Source organism: Quercus suber, unplaced genomic scaffold, assembly GCF_002906115.3.
Source record: "Quercus suber isolate HL8 unplaced genomic scaffold, Cork oak 2.0 scaffold_399, whole genome shotgun sequence".
NCBI lineage: Eukaryota > Viridiplantae > Streptophyta > Magnoliopsida > Fagales > Fagaceae > Quercus > Quercus suber.
Genome location: NW_027069850.1, coordinates 276689 through 286691, shown reverse-complemented (window position 1 = coordinate 286691; position 10003 = coordinate 276689).

Below are 10003 nucleotides of genomic sequence, written 5' to 3'. Positions count from 1 at the left end.
GCCCAACGAAAAACACGTTACAATACTTAATTAGTTCATTAGTGGTCCTGGTCTGATAGTTCAAGTGAAATAAAATCTCTAGCAGTAATGGTAAAATTACACTTAATTCAAAAAAAACAGATTTAAACAGTCCAATAGTCAATGATTAAATAAATTTAGGAATGTGTTAACTCCTGGGGGTCCTTGCATGTCTTGGTCAGGGGAGTTCATTGTACTTTCAGCCATCATTACATTAATGTGAGGGAAAAATTCGATTGTTACATATACATTATATCCTTCAACCGTAAAATAAAAAGTAAAAAATTAAAGGTTCAATGGGAAGAAGGAAAGGATTAATTGGCATGGTGTGAAGGGAGAAAGGGATCCTAGCTTAGTGCAGTAAGTATTAAACTAAGATTTTGGTGGGTGTATATTCATAAGGTATGAATGAGACAATGTGTGTTGTTTTAGTGAGTGAAATGAGATTAACTCTAAGATTAAGGCTTTTTGTGAGTAGTGGGAGGCATTTATGAGCTGTGTTTGTGTAAAAGAGAGGAAAAGAATGTATGAGATTAGATGAATGTGGGCTAAAGAGGATGAGTAGTGAGCTTAAAAAGAGTTGAATTGCAAGCAAAATGACCAATCAATTAGAAAGTTTCAGAGGGAGTTGTTGTGTTTGTGGGCCGAGATGCTTATGCTTTTATAATGGAGTTTAGAGGAGCATTAATTAACAAGAATCCAAAAAACGTAGGTCTAATTTATGGGTGGAGAACCAGGGTTAATCTTCCTAGGATTTTTTGGTTAGAAGTAGAAAGTTTGCTTTATGGGTTGCTATGCTTCTTTGGGTAATGATGGGATTTTGCATTAAATGTCAGGATTTTTGGGGCTGAGCTTAATCAATGTGATTGGGGCATGTATCAAGAGCAAATCCTAAGGCTATAACTGTGATTTAGACCCCCAAGAAATAAGATTCAACACCCCAAGCCAGGTGTCAAGTTCTAAGGCTACTTCAGGGGGTTTCGCTAGAGATCCCCTTATGCCCTCCAAACCACATGGTCCCTATTTTTCTCCTTTAGAATTCTTGGACTTAGCACATGAATCATGCCTTGAACGTTTTTGACATTTATAGCAACAATTTGCTGGAATTTGAATAATTTGGTTTTAGATCCCCTTCCGCTGAAGGTGCAGTCTTGAAAAAGATGATGAAGTCCCATCACCCTTTAAACTTCAGCTGATGTTACAAGCCTCGGGTACTGTTCACGTCAGGTAGAGAGTGACCAAAAGCCGATGGGACAGCCTCTAGTTCATTCTTAAGGACTTGGTTCTCTTGTTGTACTTCGGTCAGGGATGAACAAGGGTTGTTTTGCCTACTATCAGTCCTCCGTTTCTTGCTGGGATCTCTTAGATTGGGCTTGTTCACCTGGGCTGGTTCCCTTGGATCAAGTTGTGTGCATCCTACAAAATCAACAACACATGTTGCTATGGGCTTTCCTTCCTCATGGACTTTTATTAGTAAATATTCTTTGGATTTTTATAGATACTTGCAATGGGTTTTTTGGGCAATTAATTGTAATGTTTGAAACAATATGACAAGTTTTTCAAAGTACCTTTGAAAATAACATTTACTATGATGGATTCCATATCATAAATAACGTTCATGGTTTCTAATAGTCGCACCATAATTTAAATGATAAGCTTGTGGGATCGAGTATTTCCATGAGCGTTGAAGGTATATATTATGGATGTTATGACCATGTGTTTCATGGGTTATAATGTAAGAACATATTCTTCAAGATAACTCCATATGAGCTTTTATAAAACGATTGCCATGGTTTTTTGCCATAGTAATACTTAAGCAATAATTACGCCATGATACTTTTCTCTTTGTCAAGTGTTAATAATCTCAGGTTTTTTTATTAAAAAAATGGGCTTTGGATATCGTCAGTGGGAACTTGGGCTTTTGATATCGCCAATGAAGATTGAGCTTATAATATTGCCAACAGGAATTGAGCTTTTAATGTTGCCAATGAAAATTGTGCTTCGATGTTGCCAATGAAAATTGTGCTTTAAATGTTGCCAATGAGAATTGGGCTTTTAGATAAATAGATTACCATGGGCTTTGATTATGGACTTGAATTCCATTGTTAAATTTTGTTTTGCCATAGATTTGAATCGTGGGCTTTTCAAACCTTGCCAAACCTAAGTATTCTTGGTCTTTAGAAAAGATTAGATTTTATCTCGCTTTACTAAATAATTCAGGCTTTTATGAGAAAGTATCTGGGCCCTATAGCGTAGCCCAGTTTTGTGGTAGAAAGGAGAAAGGTTGTGGGCTAGCATAATGATAGTTGGAAAAAAAAATATTTAGGCATGTCCAATAATACATTTGAAAGGAAAATAAATAAGTTTTATTTAAATAACATTAGGTGTAAAAAAAAGTATCCCAACAATAGTTCACAAAGTAAGTTTGGTGGCATGACGTAGCCTATAAAAGTTAGGCCAAGTTGTCAACCCTCTATGTATATAATTATAATGAGAGAGGAGAGTTTAAATCTTAAATGTTTAATTACGTTGAAAACACCATGAAATATCACTTGAATAAAACAGAAAAGTTAACAGATACTCTAAATGTATTAGTTTAAGAACTATTTTTTTAAAAAAAAAATTAATGAAAAAGAATAAAATAACTAAATTTTTTGACAACTTTTTCTAACTTTCATAAAAATAAAATAAATTTTTTTCATAAAATAACCTATTAACAAATTCTTGGAAAACTATTGCAATACAAGAGATCATTGTATTCTGATCATTGTCTTAAATAAGTACGTTAGACCTTTGAAGCAAACCAAGCCAAGCCTTGTAAACACATTACTTAATGTAAAGTACCACTACAGAATGACCTAACTCTTGTAGTAGTAGAGTGGAGCTTTAACCAATGGGAAAGAATTACACTCAAACAATATGAGACAAAATTACCTTATATACAGGATTTATAAAAACTTTTTTTAAGTACAATTTAATTTTATCCAACTTATTTTCTTCTCCAAAAAGTAAATGAAATACAGTTACTGCCCACTCTTAGATTCTTCTAGAGGCACTGCTATGATCTCTTTTTCGATGTTTTCTCTTAATTTATAGCTGATGTTACAAGCCTCGGGTACTGTTCACGTCAGGTAGAGAGTGACCAAAAGCCGATGGGACAGCCTCTAGTTCATTCTTAAGGACTTGGTTCTCTTGTTGTACTTCGGTCAGGGATGAACAAGGGTTGTTTTGCCTACTATCAGTCCTCCGTTTCTTGCTGGGATCTCTTAGATTGGGCTTGTTCACCTGGGCTGGTTCCCTTGGATCAAGTTGTGTGCATCCTACAAAATCAACAACACATGTTGCTATGGGCTTTCCTTCCTCATGGACTTTTATTAGTAAATATTCTTTGGATTTTTATAGATACTTGCAATGGGTTTTTTGGGCAATTAATTGTAATGTTTGAAACAATATGACAAGTTTTTCAAAGTACCTTTGAAAATAACATTTACTATGATGGATTCCATATCATAAATAACGTTCATGGTTTCTAATAGTCGCACCATAATTTAAATGATAAGCTTGTGGGATCGAGTATTTCCATGAGCGTTGAAGGTATATATTATGGATGTTATGACCATGTGTTTCATGGGTTATAATGTAAGAACATATTCTTCAAGATAACTCCATATGAGCTTTTATAAAACGATTGCCATGGTTTTTTGCCATAGTAATACTTAAGCAATAATTACGCCATGATACTTTTCTCTTTGTCAAGTGTTAATAATCTCAGGTTTTTTTATTAAAAAAATGGGCTTTGGATATCGTCAGTGGGAACTTGGGCTTTTGATATCGCCAATGAAGATTGAGCTTATAATATTGCCAACAGGAATTGAGCTTTTAATGTTGCCAATGAAAATTGTGCTTCGATGTTGCCAATGAAAATTGTGCTTTAAATGTTGCCAATGAGAATTGGGCTTTTAGATAAATAGATTACCATGGGCTTTGATTATGGACTTGAATTCCATTGTTAAATTTTGTTTTGCCATAGATTTGAATCGTGGGCTTTTCAAACCTTGCCAAACCTAAGTATTCTTGGTCTTTAGAAAAGATTAGATTTTATCTCGCTTTACTAAATAATTCAGGCTTTTATGAGAAAGTATCTGGGCCCTATAGCGTAGCCCAGTTTTGTGGTAGAAAGGAGAAAGGTTGTGGGCTAGCATAATGATAGTTGGAAAAAAAAATATTTAGGCATGTCCAATAATACATTTGAAAGGAAAATAAATAAGTTTTATTTAAATAACATTAGGTGTAAAAAAAAGTATCCCAACAATAGTTCACAAAGTAAGTTTGGTGGCATGACGTAGCCTATAAAAGTTAGGCCAAGTTGTCAACCCTCTATGTATATAATTATAATGAGAGAGGAGAGTTTAAATCTTAAATGTTTAATTACGTTGAAAACACCATGAAATATCACTTGAATAAAACAGAAAAGTTAACAGATACTCTAAATGTATTAGTTTAAGAACTATTTTTTTAAAAAAAAAATTAATGAAAAAGAATAAAATAACTAAATTTTTTGACAACTTTTTCTAACTTTCATAAAAATAAAATAAATTTTTTTCATAAAATAACCTATTAACAAATTCTTGGAAAACTATTGCAATACAAGAGATCATTGTATTCTGATCATTGTCTTAAATAAGTACGTTAGACCTTTGAAGCAAACCAAGCCAAGCCTTGTAAACACATTACTTAATGTAAAGTACCACTACAGAATGACCTAACTCTTGTAGTAGTAGAGTGGAGCTTTAACCAATGGGAAAGAATTACACTCAAACAATATGAGACAAAATTACCTTATATACAGGATTTATAAAAACTTTTTTTAAGTACAATTTAATTTTATCCAACTTATTTTCTTCTCCAAAAAGTAAATGAAATACAGTTACTGCCCACTCTTAGATTCTTCTAGAGGCACTGCTATGATCTCTTTTTCGATGTTTTCTCTTAATTTAGGGTCTGTTTTGGATCAACTTATTTTACTGAAATCGAAAACTTTTTGCTGAAAGTATTGTAGATAAAGGTAAATGTTAGTTGAAATAGTACAATGAGACCCATGAATAGTATCAAAAAGTGTAGTAAAACCCATGAATAGTAACAAAAATAAGTTGGCAAAAAATAAACTAGCTAATAACAGACACTCAATGGCACGAGTATTATATATACTAGATTGTAACCCGTGTATATATATATATATATATATATAAACATTCAACAATAATGATGATGATATGGTCTTACCTAGGTGAATGAAGTGGTCATCTTAGTTTTTATGCAAAGAATTGTGAATTGATAATTTGACATCAAAATTAAGTAAATAAATTGCACACACATGAGGCAATATTATAAAATAATTAGAAACAATTTTAGCTCTAATCTAGATTCTAAGTGTGCTTTAAATTTAATATAATATATATCACTCGGTGGTGGCAGGAGCTACAAAACAAGTTATATAGATTCATAATCAATCTAAAGTCTTTCAATGCCAAATGGGATTTTCAGCATTAGTTTTCAAGTCTTTTGTTGCTTACTGGTCACCTAGATCAAGCCTTCTAGCTTTCCTAGCTAACTCTGAGAACTCTCTCTTTGTTTTGATTTGTTGTTCTCTGCTCAGTTTCTTTTTCTTCTAGCCCATATAGTCCTAAATCATCTATATGCTTAATACCATAAGGTTTGTAGTACATATATAGAATTATAGATACACTTAGGCCCTGTTAGTGAAATGGATCTAATGCTTGATTAAAAAAAAAAAAACGTGTTTTGTACTTTTGATTATTAAAAAAGGGTATTTTTAAGAATATTTTAGTTTTCATATGGTAAACAAATTTTTTTCTAAATAACTATATATGTATACTATACAAAATAGTACATGTACCATTAACTATGAAACTCATAAAATTAATTAGTACTGGTGAGTTGTGAGTTCTAATTAGTTTAACTGGTAAAATATCTATTGTCAATTAAAAGATCTAGAATTCAAACACCGCATATTTCAAAAATAATTAGTGTCTTGACCTACTAATAAAAAGTAATCATTATTGTATATTTCAGTTAACTCAACTAGTAAAGTCTCTGATGATTGTATAAAATATCTGGAATTCAATCTCAGCCTGCACCAAAATTAAACTAATTGGTGTTTTGGTCTGATAATAAAGAGCTATCTTCAAGAGCAAACGCCATAAGCTGAAACTCTCTAAAAAAAATAATCATTATTAAGTAGACGTCATAAGTTGAAATTAATGCACTTGGCATGAAGAAGCACTGTGATTATGGTGGCCTAATTTTTATTTGCTACATTTATCATGCTGCTTGCTAGTAAGGATGGCAATTTTTGCCCAACCCGCAAGTACCCAGTCTGGCCCGACCCTAATGGGCCGGGTTTTACCCGGTCCGATTAGGAATAGGGTCGGGTATGGGTTTAAAAAAAAAACCGAAGCAGATCAGGGTCGGGTTCGGGTTTTATCAAAAAAAACTCGAGACCCGGCCCGAAACCCGCCCCGTTTAAAAACCTGGTACCTGAAATTACTAAAATACCCTTTCTATATATATATACCTAAGTATCTAACCCTAATTCCTCTCCTCATTTCTTCACTCAACCTCCCTCCCTCAATCTGAAGTCCTTCTCCCTCATTTTAGCTCAATCCCTCATTTCAGCTCAGTCCAACACTCCTTCTCTCTCAGCAACTCACTCCGACACTCTCTCACTCTAATAGCCAGATCGCACCGTTTCATTGCTCGCCAACCAAAGGTAACCGTAGATTCTTCGATCTTGTTTGTTTACCTGGAAAATATATAGAAATTCCGATTCTCTCTTTTTCTTTCCTTAAATCTATTGTTATTGTTGATAATGATAGATCTAGATTTTTCATTTCATTCCATATACTAGGATTTTTTCAAAATTTTCTATTGCTTCAAATTTGAAATCTAAGTATTATTGTGAATTTGGTTTGGTTTTTTTCTTCAGAGATATATAACGGAATAGGGTTACAGACTCCGAGAAGGTCAGGCACCAATGGGTACCTACAGAGCAACAAGTTTTTTTTTTTGTGTGACTGTGAGATGGGCTTGTTGGAACAGTGATTAAAAAGTGAGTCGATGCTGTGAGAATCATATCTTGTTGTTGTTGTTTTTTGTTTCTATGATTTGTGATAAGCAGAGTCCATTAATCTGTAATCTTCAAAAGAAGCTGCGAAACGAAATGGCGAAGAAACCAAAGTATGTAGCGAGGAGTGATGGAATCCTCACCTGGAATGGAATGGAGAAGCCGAGGGACAGTGGCTTCTGTGTTTTCTCTTTTCTTAACGGAATAGGGTTGTGTTTGTTTCCCAGAGGTCTAAGACTGGGAAGAGCAATGAGAATGGCAAGGGATTCGAGGCGAATTGGGCTTAAATTTGGGCTTAATTTTTTTTTTTTGGTTAGGCCACAAATTGGGCCTCCCTAAACGGGGCCCGCGGGGCCCGGCTGGGGTGGGTCTAGCCCTGGAAAAAACCCGGTACCTTAAACGGGCTGGGTTCGAGCCACGGGTCTTACCCCGCGGGTCGGGTCCGGGTAAGCGAAAAACCTCGGCCCGAACCCGACCCGTTGCCATTCCTACTTGCTAATGGCTGAATAGCGATGTCCGCGCAATTGAACTAACTACCTAAAATTTCCCAAATTTAAAGAGGTCCCATAGCATATGCATATGATAAACGTGTGTGTGTAATGCCTTCTTTGCCTATATGAGCGAGAATTCTAAACATGTCACTTCGTTCACCTACGATGGCTCATAAGATGATTTAAATTCTAGCTCTCAATTATATTTTTCTCTCCCAAAAAATAAAAATAAAAATAAAAACTCTCAATTATATTTTCTTTTCGTATCAAACTATCTTTTTTGGTCTTAGTAGTTATATTTCCTTTTCGTATTGAACTATCTTTTTTGGTCTTAATTAAAAATGGTCCCCATTTCATTTTGTTCCACTAGTTTTTCATATTTATCATTCAAATTTTACTCCAAAAAAATAAAAAATCATTACAAAACAGATTAACAATTACATTTTTACCATACTAACAGTCTGTTTGATTAGGTGTTTTGTGAGATTAAAATGTTGTTTTTAAGTGCCCGTTTGGATTGGGCTGAATAGCTGAAACGCGCGTTTGTGTTTCAGTTTTTTTTTTTTTTTTCCAAGTGTTTCAATCAATTTTTTTACTGTTCATTCACTAATGCGGCTACTGTTTATGAACAATAGCCGCAATATTTGACTTTGTTCACAATTTTTACTGTTTATGGACCCACAAATTTCACTTTTCAGCAACTTTTTCATTAAAAATGGGTCTCACAGTACTATTTACATATTTAAAAATTATTTGCTACAGTGTTTTTCAGTTTTCAATTTTTAGTTTTCAGCTGTATCCAAACGGACCTTTAAAACTCAAAACTCTGTTTTGTAACCACAACTCTTTATAACATTTTTACAAACACTCATTTAAAACTTAAAACATAGATTTTCAACTGCTTATACAAAAAAACCGTAAATCGTATATTACAATAAACTTAATGTGAAATATTCATACAAAGCTAACTAAATCTTAAACTAACCATATGTTAAACTATGGTTAATATACTTGCAATACAATTAATATATGTACTTAATTGCATACTAAATATTGATCTTGGACCTTAAATTAGGATTGGGTTTGATATCTTTTTAACATTTTTTTTAATCGTTTGGTTAATTGGGTATTGTCTCTTTCTTAAAAGTCACCACCCATTCACCCCTTTAAAATACTAATGGAGACACAAAGACAGCGACTAAGCCAAGTCGCTGTTATGTTGCTGGGCAATTCTCAGAAAGTTAGTAAGAAATTAACACCTTGTAGATTCTCATCAGTGTCCTGTCCCAATTGCTTTCTGGCTTCTTACAAGAGAAGGCTTCGAATCAGAATCTTCCATAGTTTATACTTTTTCCAACAAAAAACAATGTTCCTATGCATGCACCTTCTGCCTCAGCTGAAACTTGGTTGCCAAGCAGTAAGCTACTAAGAAACTGACCATGAGCAATGCGTGTATTTAATTAACAAGTCAAACTGATAAATATTTCTCTCATTATAATATATATATATATATATTACTAAGTCAAACTTAACAAATTCCAGCAAAGAGGTTGTGCTGGCAATGCAAATTGGTCAAAGGCTCGCTGTTGCCAAAATTTTGGTGTGCCGAAACCATTCTCAGTTGGTCATATCATCACATCTAGTAGCGGGTCCGGTTGGCCAATGGCTAAGTTTTAAGACTCAAATGTGAAATAACGAACCTTCTTAAACAGAAAATCACTATCATATCGATTTTGTGCAAAAGTTTTGAAAAGCAAATTTGAAAATATTTTAATGAATTTAGCTTCAAATTAATGCACGCTGCAAGCAACTTTTTTCCCAATCTTTTTGTCATAACTCAAGAGCAATAAATTAATTAATTTAAGAGCAATAATTACTTTTTCTTTTTTAGTTTGTTTTAAAATATATTTCAAGTCCTTGACCACTTTTTCTAGATACTTAGTGACCACTCAATTATGTGGCAACAGCTTCATCACAATAATCTTTATTTATTTATTTTTTAATAAGTAGGATGAGTTTATTAAAAGAATATGTAGGTTGAAACCTCAAAAGTGGACGAAGACAACAAAGGAAAACTAGTTCATCATCATCCTTATAAAAGAGATAGATTGTGATCCCCAAGTTAATGAAAATGAGCCTAACAGGTTACACAATGAGCAAACTTATTAAAAGATTGGAAAATTAAATTTCGGATGTCTAACTTCACATAAATCTTTAGTCTTTACATAGCCCAACAAAATATATATATATATATATATTAACAAATTAATTTATTAAACATCTTTTAACAGATTTTAAGGAGACAACCACTCCATAATTATATGGCAACAGTTTCACATGCAACTTTATT